The following is a 21266-nucleotide window of genomic DNA, read 5'->3' as shown; positions in this document are numbered from 1 at the left end:
AATCTTTGTTGGCATGAGATGGGAATGGTGAGATCTTCTGTAATATACTCTATTTTTTTGCACGTGAAGCTTTCAATCCTCATGCATCACCTTCCTTTTTAAATTTGCACCGTCAATCTCAAAAAATCCTACGATCTAGGAGTAAAAATAGGGCTGACTCATCTTCCTCTCAACATGCTAGTAGTCAAACCAATGAAATGCTTCCACTTATACCTTTCCTTCACTATTGGAACTTTGAACTAGACCCACTTTTCCTTGAGGACACGTATCACCGTATCGCTATCTTGCTATACATAAAAAGTGAGAAAATCCTCTATGTGAGATAGTGATAACCATCGATCCCACTATAATCAAATAGATAACATTCAAATCATTACTTTAATATAGCTGGTGGGTCCACTATCAATTTGCCCCTCGCCATGTCACTACCCTTAAACTTTGATCACTTTTCCATAGCGAGTATGCGATGGCCATAGATCTTATTTGATCTAGTGGCAAGGAACTTGCACTTTCTTATGTAAATAGTGGTGGGAACCCCAATCGCCAAGTCACATTGAGTAACTAGAATGTAATTTTTTATAATGACTTGCTGACGATCATCGATTTGCCTTTGATCCAATATTCTTGGTTGTTCATCTTTCATTTGACTTGGTAGTGGGTCCACACCCATGATAATGTGGGAACTTTTGTCCATCTAGCAGATATATTACTTTTTAATTTTTCACTATGACAGCTATCATTTAGGTCTCACCATGTTCCTTATTTCCAGCCGAGTCGCTACATTGCTATTAGTGAATCTGCAAAGCTTTTTTGGTCACGACATAGCGACCTCCGACAGATTTAAAATTTTAGGTTCCCACATTCTTAGTAGGATACCACCGTGTCACAATATTTGCATAGCTCATTTCTAATAGAGCATTCAATGGGCCCCACCTTTGGAAATGATATCACCTTATTAGTTTCCCAATGAGTCGCTATGTTGTGACCGATAAAATGTATTACATTTTTAGTCATGACATAATGACCTTTGGTGAATTACAAAAACTTGGTGACACGAAAAGCTAACTATCAATCACAATTGCATTAATAAGTACCTTTGTCAGAGAAATCAATATGCATAGTTAGGATTTCCATGTGGGAATTCTACCATAATCTATCAATATCAAAGGCCACCACATTTCTTCACTCTCTGGTTAGTCGCTACATTGTTATTGGCAAGGTGCATAGATTTTCTAGTCATGATATAGTGATTCACTAGAAAGTTTGAGTTTTGATGACATCTGTTGCAACTTGCTCCATGTGTGTCCTTTCTGATAGTGATGACTACAAGACAGATCACGTGAACAAATATTTTCCAAAACAATGTGCCTTTTTGTTGCTGGTTTTCATTTTACAACACCACACTTCAAATTCCTAGCAGTCGCTATGTCATGTTGGTAAACAACCTTGCATTTCATTATAACGACAACACGAAAACCATAGATCTAACCAAGATCCAATAGTTGGAAAGATTCTTCAAAGATGTACGTAGCATGACTTTAGAATTAAGCAAGAAAATAATATTCAAACCTTTTAAAAGGTTTCGCACCGGGATAGGTTCAAAAGAAAAAAACCTAGGGCTTAACACAAGTTTTTCAAAGGGCAATGAAAATTATAAAACCAAAAACTAGAAACCCTAGCCTCATCAAAGGACTCAACCTTAATTTTTATACCTTGGATTAGGAAAATTATAATGCAAAAAATTAGGCCAATAATTCCCATGATATCTGCTTACTTATAGCTGTCACTCACCTAAGACTTGTTCTGTACTAGTTTTCCATGTATCCACTCACTGCATCCTACCACACTGGTACTTAGTACACTTGACCCTTGGCTCTAACATTCAACTATCCTAATTCCTACCAACGTACATTGCCTGAAAAAATCCACTACTAAATCATTGTTGACACATCTCATGCTTTCTTATATGCCTAGTACTACAGTTGCTCCTTGGCAAAACTAAACAAACTTGATACTATTACACACAACTAGAAGCAAGCCTGGTCTACAAATAATGGTTTCCTATGCTATCATATACTTTTAGTACCTTGATGATGTGCTTGACTAGAGGTACCAGGATGAAGTCATGATATTTTTATTGGTTTTTAACTGTTTACCTCCAGTGATCCTTTGGTTTTGTGTATTATTGGTGTCTACTTGTAAGTGCCTCCTCTCATTTGGAAAGTCATGTGTACTTTGATCAATTTTGTGTGCTATCTTAGATAAGGTCTTTTATTTGACATGTGACTATTTGCGTTCTTATTTTTATTCTTTCATGGCTATAGCTTCTATTTTCTAGAAGTTGTCATATTTCCATGTACATAGTTGATACTTATTGGCATGACATAGTATTCATATCACTATATCTGAGCTAGTGGTGGTTGTACTTAGTGACTTATTAAACACTCTATGATGACAATTAGTTTGCATCTCTTTAAAAAGTGACAGTTAGTTGCATTCATCTCATTTGCATTTTCATCTTGGCTGCCTTGAAAACAAATAGTTGGCAAATAAATTAGGATTACACTAGATGACCTTCAAAATATCAATCAATAGATTCATGATTGGTTATCTAATAACAAACAACAACATCAACATCAGCATCCAAATAGGCTTTTAACACCAAACTATCATGGACTTTGTCTCTTCATAACATCACCACTAGCATCACACTTCATGGTTCCACATTTTTATTTTGTTCATTGCATTAGGTGGCTTTTTAATCTCAGACAATTCTAGTCACTATCAAATTTCACCACATCATCTGCTGCATTGCATGGCTTTCAAATCTCAAACAATCTCACCATTTCATCCTAATTCACCACATCACCTTTTCTTGCACCTAATCCCCTTTCATTCCACTGCATAACCCACTGCATCACATGTCTTTTCAATCTCCAACAATCTCATCCTCTCCCCATTTTCATTTATCACAATCTCATTTTCATCACATTTCATTACATCCCAACATTCATTTCATTCCCTCAAATTTTTATTTTCCCTATATCACTCCATTCATAACTTGTACCTCATCTTTCTTCATCCCATTCCCCTTATTTCACACCTTTTCATCTATTTCATTTCATGGCTTTTGAATCTCAAAAGTTGACATCCCATCTCATAGCTTTAAAATCTCAAACAATTTCATTTCCTTCCATTTTTCCCCTTCATTCACATTTCATTGGTCACATTACATTTCATTACATTTTTATTTATCTTTTCGTATCATTTCATCCCATCTACACATTTTCATTTTTCTTCTCATTTTCTCATGTTCCATTCAATGACACTTTGCCACACATTTATTCATTTACACTTTTATTTTCATTTGCACATTCATATCATTTTCATATCATTACATTACATTGCATCACATCACAACAAATTTCATTTCATTACAAATCACTTTATTACATCACATTACATTACACCAAATGTCATTTCATTACATTCCATTACGTCTCATTTCATCACATCTAATTTCTATTTTACTATATTTTCATGTCGTTACATTAAATTCCATATATTTTATTATATTCCATTTTATTGCATTCCATTACATCTCATTTCATTAAATCCAATGTCATTATAGCATATTTCATTTCATGTCATTACACTCATATTATCACATCACCTTTTCATTGCATCATTGTTGCCATGTCATTTATTTTAACCATTATTCATTTTGTCATGCTACTTTAATCATTCACATATATATACACATCTGTATCTACTACTACCATATCCATCAAATCAAACCATCACATGCATACATAAGTCCATGATATAACAAGTGCCCACATTAGAATATCAATAAGCTTAGATATCTTATACAACAAAAAAAACAATTAGGAAATACATCCACATGCCAAAATCCACATGAATATCAGATAAACTACATCAATGAGAACCTCCAAAGATCACATAACATGTACATCAATAAATCACAACATCCAAGGATCAACTAAATAACATTAGCATGAGTATAAAATGAACATGAAAAGAACAATCATACATAATGAGGAGTAAGGCCACAACACATAATGTACACTCATCTATGCATAGGTGCCTAATCTAATGGTACCTGCTCACTGGGGGCAGTCATCCCTTCTTGTGGCACCTACTTTGTCACATCTATCATAGGTGCAACCTATTCGATCACAACTACCTAATTTTTCAATGCCCCATATATCCTTTGTGGTGGTGGTGGCAGCGGTGGCCCTAGTGTCATCACACCTATAATCATCTATAGGGTACTCAACACCTCACCCATCTGAGCCTCCATGGTACTCATCCTAGCCTCCAAATTAGTTGATCCCCCTAGCCTCTATGGTCATGATTTTGCATCTGGTGGTATTGGCTATTGTACTTATGGCTGTGCCTCTAGCAACACCTCTTGCTATCCTTATGGCTATGCACCCAATGGATCTCTAATCAGAGCCTACACTTGTGGCCTCTGGTGCCAAATAAATTGCACATCCTCTAGAAACCTAGCCCTTACCTACTCTTCTCTAGCCTACTTTGCTCCTCTATTTTGTTGCCCAACACCTACACTACCAACCAACCCTCCTCTCACCCTCACCCCACCATATCCTTAGATCCCTCCAACCCTCTTTGCACCCACTAGTCCCTGCACTGTGCCTCATGTCACTCCCCTTTGTGGTAGTACCATGGCTACTCACCTTTGCCTCCCTCATGATCTAACCACACCTCTCCCCCTAGCTCTAGCCCTTTGTCTCCCTCTACTCCTATCCAGATTATCCTCATCATCCTTATCCTCTCTCCCACTTGATGGCTCATTGATCCAAGGATTAGGCTCTATCAGATCCATATATCTAGGAAATGGATGCTTCCAAAACCACTGTGCATAGTCCCCCTCCATCCCTACATCTGCCACCCCATCCCACAATACCCATAGCTATGGTGTGTCTATCATCTATAGAAAGGCCTCCAATCAAGCCTCATACTCCAAAGTTGGCCCCCACATTTCTCTCTTTGAATGCACTCAAGCATAATGAGCTTACCCCTGTGGTATGCTCTACCGTCGAATGAACTATCTCACCACCCACCTAAAAAAAACCCACTCTATCACTACCAATATCCAGCCCAACAAACACCTTAGACCAAAGAAGTATACCATCTCATCATCATCCTCAGCCCATGGCTCTATAAACCAATAAGGTCTCCACACAACCTCATCAATGTCATCCAAAATCTGCTACCAATACTCTGTCTTGCCTAAATGGGGCTGCATGATCACACTCAAATAAGTATACATGTATGGCATACCCTACAGCCACTATCACACACACACCAAATGAGTAATGGGAAAATGCTCCCATGTCCATACTCGTAGCAAAATAACCCTTACTAATAGAATTGTGGCTCTAGAATATATAACTTGATGTAAATCATGATATAAATGGGCCAAAATGCAACTGCCCCATGCAACTATCCATGGTTGATCAATCATATCCTATATCAATTGGCCCCATCCAACTAGACATCCTCACCCTTGTTGGTCTAGCAACAAAAATCCTCCTATTAAACCAACCAAAACTACTAGCAGTAGATCATATTGTAGTATCTAGAACTAGGATACACTGTCATCATCAATACAATCATCCCCAAAAAAATCTTTGACAGCAGTGCCATCGACAGTCTGATCATAATAAACCAAATCTCCTACTATCAGGATCCAAACTATATTGTATACATCCTTGGGAGTCACTGTCATCTCCCCCATCATCAAATGAAAGGTGTTGTGGTTTGAGTGCCATTGCTCGGACATAGTTGTCAATAAACCCTAGTTCACTCAAAACTGGAGCATCTGTAACAAATATGTGAACCCACATCTATCTATCACCTGATGGTCTATGCCTGACAATTAGCCCATTGCCTCTAATGGCCACGGATACAATCCTCATACCATGAGCTTTCATCCATTCACCTATTTTTCAAGAGAAAAACAAAAAATGTTAGTTTTCATCAGAAAGTGATCATCAAACATCATTCTAATATTTATTTCTAGCTACCTAGCTACTGGTTCTATCTTGGACCAGTTACTCATGTTTCTCTATCTTAGGTCAGACTTGTTTGTTTCCCTACTCTGCATCCTGAGCTGGGGCATCACTCTTTACCTATCTATCATTAGACTGATCCTAAAAAACTAGTTCATGAATACCTAATTGTTATTGTTTCCTTGCTATGATGCATCCCTTGTTGACAGACCTAAAATCTAGCCTTTTGCATTGTCTTACACTCAAGTAAGGCCCTACACTCAGTTTTCACACTTCAACAATCATTCACACTATTTTCTAGGTCATATGCACTACCACATCAATTAAATTGATTAAAATAGGTAGATGCACTACTTTAACATTCAAAAGTTCTCTTTTCTACATCATATGTGCTATAACATGTCTATGCGCTATTCAAATGATCATATGCACCATTATATAGTCGAAAGCACTATTCTACACAAATGTGTTGAAATACCAAACTTATGCATTATAAGACCAATCCTATGTGCTAAAATGTGCCTATGCATTATTAAAACAACCAAATGTGCTATTTCCCTAATGCATGTGCTATTTTACTCCTAACTTAGGGTTTTAAATGTGTTATTTCGATGCACGTATGCACTACAAGAGTATTTAAATCCACTAAAAGAATGCATATGCACTAAAAGAAAATGTAAATGTGCTAAAAGATTCAAATTATGACATTTATCATAAAAAAATGTGCAAAAATCCAAAACCACAGTTGCAAAGGCAAAATCTCAAAAATGGTAGATCTCAATGACTTACTAGCACACCATAGTCTGCTAGACACTCATACTGACAACCCCTCTTGAATCTTTGGTCTTTTAACGGACTACCATCCTCGTTGACTCAAAGCTCCAAATCACCAAATGCAAAAGGAGTGTGTGAAAATGACAAGGATAAAAGGTCTTTTGACCTATTTAACCCTCCTAAGGGACATTTCTATCACTTTTCACCCTATTTACCCACCCTTGGAATCTTTAATCTTACTTTCATGAATGAGCATTATATCAATCCAACCTGATCATCTTTATCTGTCAACTATCCAACTTTCAAAAATGAAATTGGAACCTTCTTAATTTTCACACTTCCATATCTTTTTTCCAATTTCATTTCTGAGGGGGCAATATATCCATGCAAAACTAAGGCATTCGAATTGGGGTATTAAAATTTTCTAAAAAATAAAAATGTTCTACCCAACCAAAATTTCAAACATCAAATCAACCAAAACCAGGGTATCTAATCAAAAAAAATATTGCAACACCGATCATCAAATCAACAACAACCAAAACATAATATCATCAACAATCAGACATCAAACCATGAACAAAAAAGCATCACAACAAGTGCAAAATGTCAAAATATCATTGAATAGACATCCAATCATTAGAAGTTGATCTAAAATTAGAAAATCAAGACAGTCTTTGAACTAATGTGCTTCACATATTAGCTCAAATAGGGGCATTTGTAGACACCTAAAAATTGGCAAAGACCTAAATCACACAATTCTGACCAATCAATGCAAATTAAAGAGAAAATTAGAAGAAACATAATAAACTTTCAAATAACAAATCACATCAGATCATTAATTATCTATCAAATTGACAAGACCTGAATCAACTTTAAAAGAGGAGAAAAACAATTCAAATTCATAAAATGAAATTCCAAAAAAGGAGAAGGAAAATGAAAAAGTGTTGAGAATAAATAAGACATTTATTAAAACAAAAAAATCATTTATCCTCACAAAATTAAAAATCTCCCTTTTTCATTTAAAAGAATTAGAAATATCACTATTTATCCTCAAAATCAAGTCAGTTGGATTCTTTCTCCTAGTCTCTTGTGAGATATTTTCAGTTTCACTTTCATCCACTAGTCAAATGTAAAAATCATAATTCTTACCTGAACCCCTTCTAAAATTCTATAAATAGGAGGGAAATCCAAGAGCCAACGGACCCAAGTTTTAGGCATTTGCACTGTAGGCACACTTTGAGTTATCATTTTAGCATTATCATTCTAGTGAACTCATAGAAATTTAGCATTGTTTTTATTTCATTTAACATCATTTATTACATGTAGATCATTATATGTCCATTTTCATAGCATTTTAAGAGTTGTTATCTTTATATAATCTACATTATAGTCATAGATCTTGCATGCATTCTTGTAGATTTGTAGTCTAAGCATACTCACATTCTAGAACTATCACTGAGATGCTGGTCTGAGAGATTTCTTAGTTGTTCTAGTTAGGGAAACATGAGATTCATGTAGAATTTACATTTTGATAATGACTTCTTGGGTTTAGCCTAGTTCGTTGTTAGTCTATTTGCATTCTACATTAAAGTTTCATGAATACACATTTACACCCTGTACACCAACCATGGGAAAAATTTGATCCTTGGTGATTTGCAAGGTATGGAAATGTAATTTAAGATTCTTGTGGTTTTGAGATTATGAAAATTCTATCTACTAGAGTTATCAACCAAACCCTAGGACAAGCATTTCCATGCGATTGTCCTAAATTGTGCAAATAATTGCATAGATCAAATTGTGGGTGGAATTTGAAGGTGTAATCAAAGACTTATAATTTTTCAATGAACCTTGACATGATCCAAGTGTTTCTAGTGATTGGGAGGTAGAGTCTAGGGTACTTTCTTTGTTAATCAACCCTAATTAAGCCTAGTTCCTACTAGGCAACTTAGAGGAAAAGTGGCGTGAGGGGATTGATCAAAGCATCATCTCTTGGGATGTCTTGAGGATAGTTGTTTTTTTCCTTGTTGCACCATAAATTGGGTTTATTAATGCCCTTGGGAGTTAGATATTCCAAATTTTTGGTCACACTCCTTGTAGCCCTCCTTGTGGAAAGCAAGATTCCTTGTAAGGTAAAATTTGGGGAATGTGTTGTGTAGTATTAGAATTTTTTTTTTTTTGGAATGTTCTTAGTATAGGGGAGATTGTATTCCACCCTAAAAATTCAAGTAAACCTTGAATACTTACTATTCTTAGGATTGGCCCAAGTAGCCAAGTTGAAATAGGGATTTTGGGTGTGGACTACCTTGTGGAGTCTAATTTTATCTTGGAGTGAGAATTTTGGATCATTTTTTCGATTAAAAATTTTTCAATATTGTTGAAGTAGTAGATAAATTGGGGCTTTGCACCAAGTGCTATCAGAGCAATGTAAGATCTTTGGAAGAAGTAAAGTTGTAGGTATGGTAGATAGTGAAGATGTGGAACTGCTTGGCATGATGAAAGATGCTGAATTATTCAAGATTGTTAAAGAGCATGATGTTGAGAGGAAACTAATGAGAAAGGAAATGGAAAATTTTAAGGAACAAGTCAAGAAGGGAAGTAGTGGAAATTCTAGTGTTGAGGAAGAGGTTAGTAATGGGGAAGAACCTCTGCAAGATGATGAAGAATTAAAAATCCCTATAAACCAGAGGCTACTTATGAGGAATTTGAAATCAATGGAGAGAAGAAATATGGATGATAAGCTTGACCTACCTATATCCAATAGGAATATGGGATTTGAAGAAGTCATGAATTAGCTTGATGCTCTAAACAGTTTCTTTGATTGTGAGGAGATACCTAAACACCAAAAGGTGAAAATTGAAAAATCCAAGTTGAAAGGATTAGCCTTGACTTGGTGGAATTTAATTCAATTAGAAAAAGTGAAATTGGAGAAGAATCCCATAGGTACATGAAACAGTATGGAAGCCTTGGTGAAGGAGGATTATGTGCCTAAAGATTATGAATTACAACTTCGTACCAACAGACAAAATCTAAGACAAAAAGAGATGGATGTCTCTAGTTATAAAGAGAAATTTCATAAAATTTCCATAAAATCAAACATGGTGGAGTTGAGAGTGTTAATCTTGAAAGGTATATGCAGAGACTGTGACTTAACATTCAAGATGGATTGAGTCTATGCTCTTCTAATACTATCTAAAAGTGCTTTCAATTAGCATTAAAAGTTGAAGGAAAACTCAAAATAAGACACTTGACCAAAGTGGGAGTGGTAGAGGTTAGAAGGACTTCAACAATAGAGGAAGAGGGATAAACAAAGGGAGAGGACATAACAATAGACAATTTGCTAGCATTAACCAAGAAAAAAATCAGGTAGAAGGAAGTTCTAGAGGATCTTCAAGAGGGAGAAGAGGAGACTCTAGCAGTAGATTTGGAGGAAAAGGTTAGAGTGTTGGAAATATTCAAGACTATGCTAAGTTATTGAGAGGGGAGGGGTGAATCAGTAACTTCTAGAACTTCAACAATTTTAACTCTTAATCCAACAATCCAATTAGCACATAATCCATCACATATAATCTAATCTAATTGCATGCATAAGAAACTGAAAACATGAAAGTATTCATAACACTGAGACACAAAGATTTGGTGACCCAGAAACCTTCCAAATAGAAAGTAAAATTGGGGTGGGGATGATGCCCACAAACTTTAGTACTGCAGTATAAAGTTAGCCTATTAAAGCTTACATTGATCACTTTTGATGATCTGCCTTGTTACAAGCAATAAGGACTGCTAGGTCCACCTTGTGAAAAGATTTACAAATATATAATGAAGTATGGACTCAGTAAAGAGATCTACAAAATACTATTAGGTCTATCTTGTTAAAGGATTTGAATAATCCACCTATTAGCACGAAACAATCAATGATCTTTTATCTGCAACTTGGTTTGTTGAATGAGATTCCTTTATGTATTAATCACCTTGCTATGATAGATATCTCTTTGCTACTCCTTATGCTACTATAGCCTTTGTAATTCTCCATTTCTTCTCTTCTCTAATAAATAAATTAATTCTACACATATTTTTACACATTTGGATATGATACAATCCATTACATATATACCAATTCAATTATATAAATTATAGAGTTAGCCACAATACAAGTTAACATAAATATTAAAAAGTTGGCCCACATGAAGAAACTTAGGTTCCAAAAACTAACTCAGTGAGGTTTTGATACTCAGTATCCATTGTCAATGCTTAGTATCATCATGCACTTGGTAGATGTAGAAGCCCAATCCATACTGATCACTTTCAAGTAGTCTTGAACATAGTCTACACTAGTGACTCGATAGATATTGTGAAACTTATCATATAAATTGAGTCTCTTGGTTTACATTGTATGACTTGGTAAACACTATCACCTTGAGTTTGGTATAAACTGAGTCTCTTGGTTACCACGAAGAAGTTTGGTTAACACTGAACTCACATCACATACACTATGAACTCGATGAACAATGCACAACTCAGATTACACTAGTAAACTCGACATATACTAAGATGCGAGGTTTACACTACTGATCTTCACTATAACTGTGACTACTTGGTAACCACTAAAATTTGTCCAAAGAACTTGGTAGCAACTGTAGAACTCAGTTACAACTGAAATACTTGGCAAACACTATAAATTATACAAAGAGCTTGGTAGCTATATACAATCTAAATAAGTGTGTGTCACTAATAACAAACTTGACTGATATGTCAACAATCTCCTTCTTTGGCATTAGTGACAAAAACACTTATTAGCCAAAATTGAATTCAAAAATTTTCCTAAATACCTTTTATCCATCACCTTGTGATACTAGCTCAAAAAAGTATACTGTTATTGAGATTTTTCAAAATTAATTTTGTAAGATATATATTTGTACATGGTAAGGTTCTTTCATACAGTATACTATACATCTTCTTGCTATATACAACATATCTTTCTCCTCCATTGTTTTTACAACTTATTACATTTTCTCCCCATAACATATGTCTTTCTCCATGCATATATCTCTCTCTCATTTTTGACATTAATGCCAAAGATTTATTCTATTTACATAGTAACACCAAAATAAGATAAAAATTCTAAATGCACCTTGAGAATGATTGCCAAGTTATTATCCCAATTGTCTTATAGGACCTTACATGTGTGAAGTGCAATTTGGACTTCTGCTAATAATTCTATCATATGGTCTACTATGGAGAAATTATTGTCATGGATGGGAGTTTTTGAATGTACAATATATTTCTATAGTGCATCCAAGATGGGAAGAATCATATTTTCTATATCTATCAATGTGGATCTTATCCTTGCTTCTTCTCTAAGAAATTCTGCTTTCATATCTGACAAAAATCTTATCTTTTGAAAATGTGTAAAGCTTGAACTAGGGTCAAGTTGTAGCTACTGAGCACTAGCCTTCAGATCTTCATCCATTTTGGACAATTTGTCCTTTTCTTTAGTAAATTTAGAAACATCACATAGCTTTCCTAAAAGTGATGACACCTTTGTACAAGATGCTTCTAAATTGCCCAAAATTGTAGAAAGTTCTACTTGATATATAACTATCTACTAAGTAATGTGCTCCAACACTTTATTATCAAACTTCTTCTCTTCTTTTTATACTAACTTATCTTGTCCCTCAGTATCTTGATTAAATTTATGTACTGCCTCATCTAGTTGATACAAAATTGCTTCAGAAGAATCAACCTCAATACTTATGGCCTCTGGAAAAATGTTCTTTGCATCTTCAATTATCTTAAATTAGTTATCGCTTTCCTCTCTTAGCCTTTGCTATTTAGCCTTCTTCTAAAGGAGTTCACCAAATGATTGCATTTGGTCTAGAGTAAGCTTGGAAATGTCCCAATTTGGGATTACAATTTCCTCATCTAAATCAATTTCTTCCTCCAGCTCTTTTCCTTTACTCAAAATTTTTGTGCTTAGTTGAACCTTGGGCTCAACTATCCTTACAATTATTAATTTTGTACCCATAATAGAAATAATAGTAGACATGCTAGAACTGACTATAAAAATTGATACTCTGCTTATTGAGGGAATATTTATAGAAATAGCTAAAGAATCCAAAATTGATGTGCTCAAAATTGAAGTACTCAAAACTAGACTAGCCAACTCGGTTGATGAAGGAAGAGTCTATAGCTTAGTAGATGAAGTGGAGGTCACTTCTATCAATGATGTGCTGAGTTGAGTAGGAACAAAGAGTGATTGGACATTTGGATTGGCACTAGTGGTCAAAATCAAACTTGTTGAGGCTATCTTCGCACTTGATGTTGTCACTGGTTTACTTGGAGAGGGAGCAAGTGAAGCAATAACTACTACAACTATCTTAACTGGATTAGTCTCCTCATCATCTTGCTTTGCTTCCTTGGCAGCCTCTTGTCCTTGATCCTCTTCATCTTCTTCATTGTCAAAATGAGTTACTTCTTCAATATTTTCCTCTTGATCTTTCTCCTTATCCTCTTCATCATCATAATATTTAACATCAACTAGAAAATATTTATGTAATAGATAGATATTCTTTCAAGTGTTTGTTGCATTCTTTACAACATGTTCAATATCCTTCATCAAAATTAGATAGGTATTAACTTCAGAGTCAATTTTTCTTCATTTTTCTTTAGTGACTCTTTTACATCTACATCTAATATACTCAGTAATAGTTACCTCAAGGTTTTCCCATATATGTCTTTGATAGTTTGCATGGAAAAATCCCATCTTGGCTTTATCTTTTCCAATAAATCATTAGGAATTTGAGAAGCAAGCTAGTTTGGTGAGTATTTCCATTTTCCCATCTTATCCATCACCAGGTCTTCAATCTACTTCATCTCCTCTGCTGTCTTGATTTCATACTTTAATGATTTAAAATTTTTTATTCTAGCCCTTACTTCCAGATCCTTCAATCTATCTTGGAAGGTGGGTGGAGGTCTTCTGAATATAATGTCTCCTCCTTCCTTGTCAAATTTCTTCCTTGAAGATCTCCTTGTAAATACTGCAGTGGATGGCTTTTGTGGCTTGGTGATAATCATCTTTCCTTTCTTCCTTAATGGATCTTCTTCTTCAGATTCTATCTCATCCTCTACTTCCTCATCTTCACCTTTTCCCTCAGTTAACAAAAGCGTAGAACTAGTATTCAATTTTGCAATTCTTTTCTTTCCTTTGTTTACCACCCAAGGAAGCTTTATTTCAAGTTTAATCCTAGCTTTTGCTTCGTCATATGTTCTAAAATATGTAGCCTTAGGATCAGTTGGGTAATTCACAAGAGATTCAATGCTATCTTTAGTTACATCAATAATAACCTCATAACCAAGAGGTTTTATCCATATAATTCTAGGCTTAATTGCCTGAATGTAAACTTTATCACAATCCACCATGAAACATACATCATCCTTATAATCTACAACTAGTTTCTTGGGGATTCAAAACCTAATGTTCATTTTCTCTTTGAATGCATCAAAATAATTATCCATAATACTATTGTAGTTTTCACCCATTTCAACAATAAACTCATTTATCTGATATAACACAAGCATATCTTTTCTCCACACAATAGTGCCTTTTGAAGGGAAGAATTTTTGAACATAAATGAAGAGACAAGTTAATAAGGAACCAAACTTACATGGATTATTCTTTGAAGTTCTTATGCTTTCCATATTCTTGTTGAACTATTTCAAAAATAGCTCGACAGGGTCAAATGATAAGTTATTCTTTACCACCTTGTATGCCAAGTCCACAACTTCCCATGACACACTGTTCAATATACTCGAACTATAAATCTTATGTGCAATGATGTGAATACCAAACTTCAATTCGATATTTGAAACACTACTAATCTTCATTCCTCTATCATCCCATTCTGCTAGGGTTTTCTTTTCAAGTTTAACCTAACCTAGAGTTTTTTTCATTTGGTCTTTTGTTAGCATTGAAAGGCTAGTGATTTGATGAATCATTTTCTTTGTGATCAACACTGGTTGTTCCAACCACAACTGACCATTATGAACCCAACTAAGGATAAACATAATCCATTTATCTTAAAATTTGTGGGGCATGTGAGGGATGTGTGTTAACCCTTTTGTTTCTAGGTGTTGGTGCTCAAGTTTCAAAACTCCATTTACACATAGTTAGCCTAGGGCATCATCCATTTCCAATGTACCAATCTCTTGAATAACACATTTGAAATGAGTGCAAATATTATTGATTAGAGGTACCTTTGGAGGGATTTGAGATTGCACTCTGCTCAGATCTAGGGTTTTTCTGATCACAAGAGTGAGCTTGAAATCCGATGCCTTCCATTCCATTCGAAAAACCAACATGTTGGAACCTCGCTTAACCTTACTACTGCTAGATGACATCTTCACTCAGTAGGGTTTGAGGGAATTTGAAAACTTTCACTAGAAATTTGCTCAAATTTCATGGAAGCTCTAAAGATCACACTTTGCAATAGCACTCAAAATTTCATGGTAAGAAATGACTTCAATTTCATGCCTTTTGTTAAAATTTCAACATAAATGCTTAGCACAAAAGGTAGAAAGATTGACATCATGTTGACAGACTATGATCCACTACACTTCTATTGAACACTTGGTAAAGTATTTATGACTTGGTAACCATAAGCATCTTTATTACTCCTGACCTTTCTCGGTAGAGTTTGTGACCCAACCTCACTCGATAGAGAAGATAACTTGGTAAACACTTGTACTTAGTGATCACTTTGTATCCTAAATATTGATTTGGATCATTTTGTTCTTTCAATCTAGAACTATTTTTGGATGTCTTCATTGATAGCATAGTTCCAGTTTCTCCTTAAGAGCTTAAGTAGAAATAGTAGATTCACCCAATTCTTGAGTGACTTGATCATCATTACTTGGACTTTTATCCTTGGTATACTTAGGAACCCATTGTTGTTTCATCTATTTCCAAATATTATCAACTTTTTCCTTTTTCTCATCTTCAATTCTATGTAGTTCTTAGCAAGATGACCAAGTTCTATAAAAATGAAACATCTTTTAGTAGTGCCTCTTTTCCTCAAATGATGCTTTCCACAATTTATTCCAATGTGTCCAAATTATCCACAATAATGACATCTACACCAAGTTTTGTAGTCCCAACCAAATATTGCTTTCACAATTTGCTTTATTGGATTCAATACCTTGGTTTTGCATTCTGATGACTTGTGTCCACGTTTCTTATATTTGTGACATTTGCCTTCCAATTTTGGTTTCTCTTTGCATTCATTAGCCTTGTGACCATGTTGATTGCAATTGTAGCACTTTCCATTGAATTTTTCTTTTCCATTGCTCCAAATTTTTTTTGATGTATGACCTATCTTACCACCGTGATTACAAGTATGTCTTTGGTACTTTTTTGCTCCTTGCTTGGATGATTATCCTTCTTTTGTATATCCAATTCCTACTTTTCCTTTTTTTCTATAGAGAATTTTTTCATATTGGGATTTCATCATTCTTTCATTGATTTTATTTTCAGAGTTTAGACCATTTTGTAATCTTTCATTGATTTGCCTTTCAGAATTTAGATCATTCCATAATCTTTCATTGATTTTCCTTTTAGAATTTAGATCATTTCTCATTCTTTCATTTTCAAATCTTAGGCTCATGATTTCCTCATTTGCATTAGAGAGCTAATCAATAAGGTCTGCTTGCTGAAGGGATTGGTTTTGGATTTCATTGTTTCTTCCATCTATCTCTTGTTTTTTTGTTCCATGACTTCACATAACCTTACTACCTAAATTTCTTGCTCTCTTTTAAGTTTTCTTACCTCTTCTTGTAGGGAACCATTTTTTTCTAGGAGTTCTTTGATTGCTTCACTAGCTTTATCTAAATTGCTTAAATAAAGGTCTTCAATTCTTTGTTCAATGTAGAGATGATCATTCATTTGAATTGCAAGTTCTTTTCTTTTTTCAAGGATTTAGAGAGTTTCTCCTTTTCTTTCTTAAGTTGGAAAATGGCCATTTTCAAATCTAGCTTTTCATTGTCAATAGCTTTGTCAAGTATGAATATCTCCATGGCCTTGATCTTTGCTCAAGCTATTAAGATTTTTCTTGAGAACCACAATGTTCTGATACCAATTGTTGGAAATATTCAAGACTATGCTAAATTACTAAGAGGGGAGGTGTAAATCAGTAACTTCTAAAACTTCAAAAATTTCAACTTTTAATCCAACATTCCAATTTGCATATAATTCATCACATATAATATGATCTAATTGCATGCATAAGAAATTGAAAAAATGAAAGCATTTATAACACTAACACACAAAGATTTGGTGACCCAAAAACCTTCCAAAAAGAAAGTAAAACCTGGGTGGGGATGACACCCACAAAATTTAGTATTGCAGTATAAAGTTAGCCTGTTAAAGCTTATGTTGATCACTTCTGATGATCTACTCTTTTAGGAGCAATAAGGACTGTTAGGTTCACCTTGTGAAATGATTTACAAACATACAATGAAGTATGTACTCAGTAAAGAGATTTACAAAAGACTGTTAGGTCTACCTTGTTAAAGGATTTGACTAATCCACCTATTATGATGAAATAGTAGATGATCTCTGATCTGCAACTTGGTTTGCTAAATGAGATTCCTTTATGTACTAATCACCTCGCTATGATAGATATCTCTTTGCTACTCCTTATACTACTACAACCATTGTAATTCACCCTTTCTACTCTTCTATGATGAATACATTAATTCCATGCATATTTACACACACTTGGATATGATACAATGCATTACATATATACTAATCCAATTATATAAATTACAAAGTCAGCCACAATACAAGTTAACACAAGTATTACAAAGTCAGCCCACATGAAGACACTCAAGTTTTGAAGACTAACTCAGTGAGGTTTTGATACTCGACATCCACTATTAATGCTTGACATCATCATGCACTTGGTAGACATAGAAGCTCAGTCCATACTAGTCACTTCCAAGTAGTCTTGAACTTGATCTGCACTAGTGACTCGATAGATATTATGAAACTTGTCATATAAACTAAGTCACTTGGTTTACATTGTATGACTTGGTAAATACTATCACCTTGAGCTCAGTATAAACTGAATCTCTTGGTTAATATTGAGAATTTTGGTTAACACTGGACTTGCATCACATACACTAAAAACTCAATGAACATTATACAACTCGATTTGCACTAGTAAACTCAACATATACTAAGATGTAGGGTTTACATTACTGATCTTCACTATAATTATGACTACTTGGTAACAATTGAGATTTGTCCAAAGGACTTAGTAGTAATTGTAGAACTCGATGACAACTAAAATACTTGGCAAAATTGTAAACTATACAAAGAGCTTGGTAGCTATGTATAATCTAAATAAGTGTATATCACTAATAAAAAACTTGACTGATATGTCAACATCAACACCTCCAAGATGTTATAGGTGTAATAAAGTTGGAAACATTGCCTCAAAGTGCCCTGAGAAACCAAGTAATCAGGAAGGGAGAAGAGTTTCTCTAGTTAGAGAAGATGATAGTCAAGGAGATCAATCTCTAAACTCCTATGCACCACTTGAGGAGAGGAAAAATGATGGGGACACAACCCAAGAACAGAATGGACGCAACTGAAAAAAAAGGGAAATTGTATTAACTAAAAAATAAGCTAGTACATTTAGTACAGAGAAAATAAACTTCAAAACATGCCCTAAGGGCTTACAATAGCATAAATGTGGAGATAATTTCTCCTTTCAGTACCTCCTCTCAAACTCCACTCCGAACTGCCTTTTACAATGCCAGGAATCTCCTTAAATAGACTCCGAAGGGTTAAGGACTAGGAATACATTCTAGAAAGTGCTAGTAGGTATCCATTGACCAAATAGAAGGCTTCAGAACCTACGTTAGAAGTCGGCACAAATCTCGAAGAATCCAAAAATGGTAACCGAACTTCCTGGAGGCATAACTTTTGAACCGTAGCTTTGATTGACGAACTGTTTACATTTTTGGAAAGCTCTCAAAGCGCTCTATAGCCCTATGTACCAGCTTTTCTCATCCCCCATTTTTTGGCCCTTTTTGAGGTCATTTAATGCCCCTAACCTAACTTTGAAGCATTCTTAGGAGGTCTCCAAAACCTGAAAAACTGCAATAACTTTCAAACCGTGGGACCTTTTGACCTGATTCTTTTTCTGGAATGCTCTAAATCACAATTACATTCATCTGACCAATTCACACCTTCTAGTTTACCAAAATGATGGCCCAATTATATACTCCTATTTTTTTGAGATTTACTAGCACACTGATAGTGGAACTGTGAGAGTTGGAACCTTTATTTGACCCAAATGGGTGTCCAAAAATGAAAACATATGAAACAGAAAATAAGTCTAAGTACATTTTTTTTGGTGAAACAGGATTTCCCTTATACCTCTGGATGCTCCTACATCAGACACCCAGGGTAGATTGAAAAGTGACCCTGTCACTTTATGAATGGTAGAGGAAATCCCAAATGGAAAACCTCAGCTGCTGAAATCCAAGTTGAGTCCTCGATCAGTCGTCCTTTCCATTTGACCAAATACTCTTCATACTACCTATTTTTGGTACTCCTACCCACACGATGATCTAGAATGTCTTTTATCTCCTCCTTCTTAGAAGTAAGAATCAGACATGGCTCTAACACCAGCTCCTCATCTGCACCATCATCATGATACTCTGTTAAATCTGCAATGTTGAAAATGGGAGAAATGTGAATACCATCTGGCAGCTCCACCTCATATGCATTTCTTGAGTCATGTTTCTTCAAAATTTTGCAGGGGCCAAATTTCTTCATTTTCAGCTTGTTGTAAGTACCGGCTAGAAATCTTTCTTTTCGTAAGTGCACCATGACTAGATCCCCTACTTGGAATTCCTTATGTCTTCTCCTTTGATCAGCCCTAGCTTTATACTCTTGATTCATCTTGGTAATGTGTGCCTGAACCTCCTCATGTAGACGCTTGATATGTTCAGCAAATTCTTTCGCTTTAGCACTTGTCCTCTCCCCTTGCTCTATCTTCCTCAATTCTGGTGCAGTCCTTGGGCTATTCCCATAGACAATTTGGAATGGTGATTTTCTAGTACTCCTATTTATAGAGTTATTGTAGGCAAACTCTACTTGTGGTAGAATCAAATCCCATCCCTTGGGCTTATCCCCAACTAAACATCTTAGCAAATTGCCCAAACTTCTGTTTACCACTTCTGTTTGGTCGTTAGTTTGTGGGTGATGCGTGGAACTGAATTTCAAGTTCGTTCTCAACTTTTTCCACAATGTCCTCCACAAATACCCCACAAATTTAGAAACTATACTCCTTGGAAGACCATGTAGTCTTACCACCTCTTTGAAAAACATGTCTGCAATATGGACAACATCATGAGTTTTGTGGCATGGAATGAAATGTGCCATTTTGGAGAACCTATCAACCACCACGAATACTGAGTCATTACCCCTTTGTGTCCTTGGCAATCCAAGAACAAAATCCATACTTATGTCCTCCCATGGCCTTGATGGAATAGACAATGGCTGATATAGGCCAGTATTGTGACTAAATCCCTTGGAAACTTGACAAACCTGGCAACTCCGTACAAACTTCTTTACATCCTGTGAAAGTTGAGGCCAAAAATAATGTTCTCTAAGAATGGAAATGGTCTTATCTTGACCAAAATGTCCTGCCATCCCTCCACTATGTTTCTCCTTAATCAGATTTTCCCTCATGGAACTCCTTGGAATGCACAATTGACTACCCTTGAACAACATGCCATCCTGAATCAAATAGTCTAACCACTTGGTTCTATCTATAGCAACAGGTTCTTTACAAGCTTTCCATGCTTCAACAAAATCAGGATCCTTGGCATACAAGTTCTTGAGTTCATCAAACCCAACTACTTCAACCTACATTACTGTAAGCAACAACTGTCTCCTACTTAGTGCATCTGCAACCCTGTTAGATTTTCCACTTCTATGCTTCAACACAAATGTATAACTCTGCAAGAACTCTACCCACTTCATATGCCTCTGATTCAATTTACCTTGGCTATTTAGGTACTGTAATGCCTAATGACCAATATATAAAACAAATTCCTTTGGCAATAAATAATGCCTCCATTTCTTTAAGGCCTAAACTATTCCATAGAAGTCTTGATCATAAACAAAATACTTCTTCTTTGCATCATTCAATTTTTCACTAAAATATGCAATAGGCTTACCTTCTTGGCTTAATACAGCCCCAATAGTGCTGCCACTAGCATCACAATCCACCTGGAAAACCTTTCTAAAATCTGGAAGTGCCAACACAGGTTGTTCTATTACATTCTTCTTCAGCAATTCAAAACTTCTTGCAGCTATTGCAGTCCATTTGAACTCTTTTCTATCCCCTCTTATTGTATCAG

This window comes from Cupressus sempervirens, chromosome 5 (assembly GCF_028749045.1).
Source record: "Cupressus sempervirens isolate cs-2001-9-10 chromosome 5, ASM2874904v1, whole genome shotgun sequence".
NCBI classification, from domain to species: domain Eukaryota; kingdom Viridiplantae; phylum Streptophyta; class Pinopsida; order Cupressales; family Cupressaceae; genus Cupressus; species Cupressus sempervirens.
Note: the sequence above shows the minus strand (reverse complement) of the source record.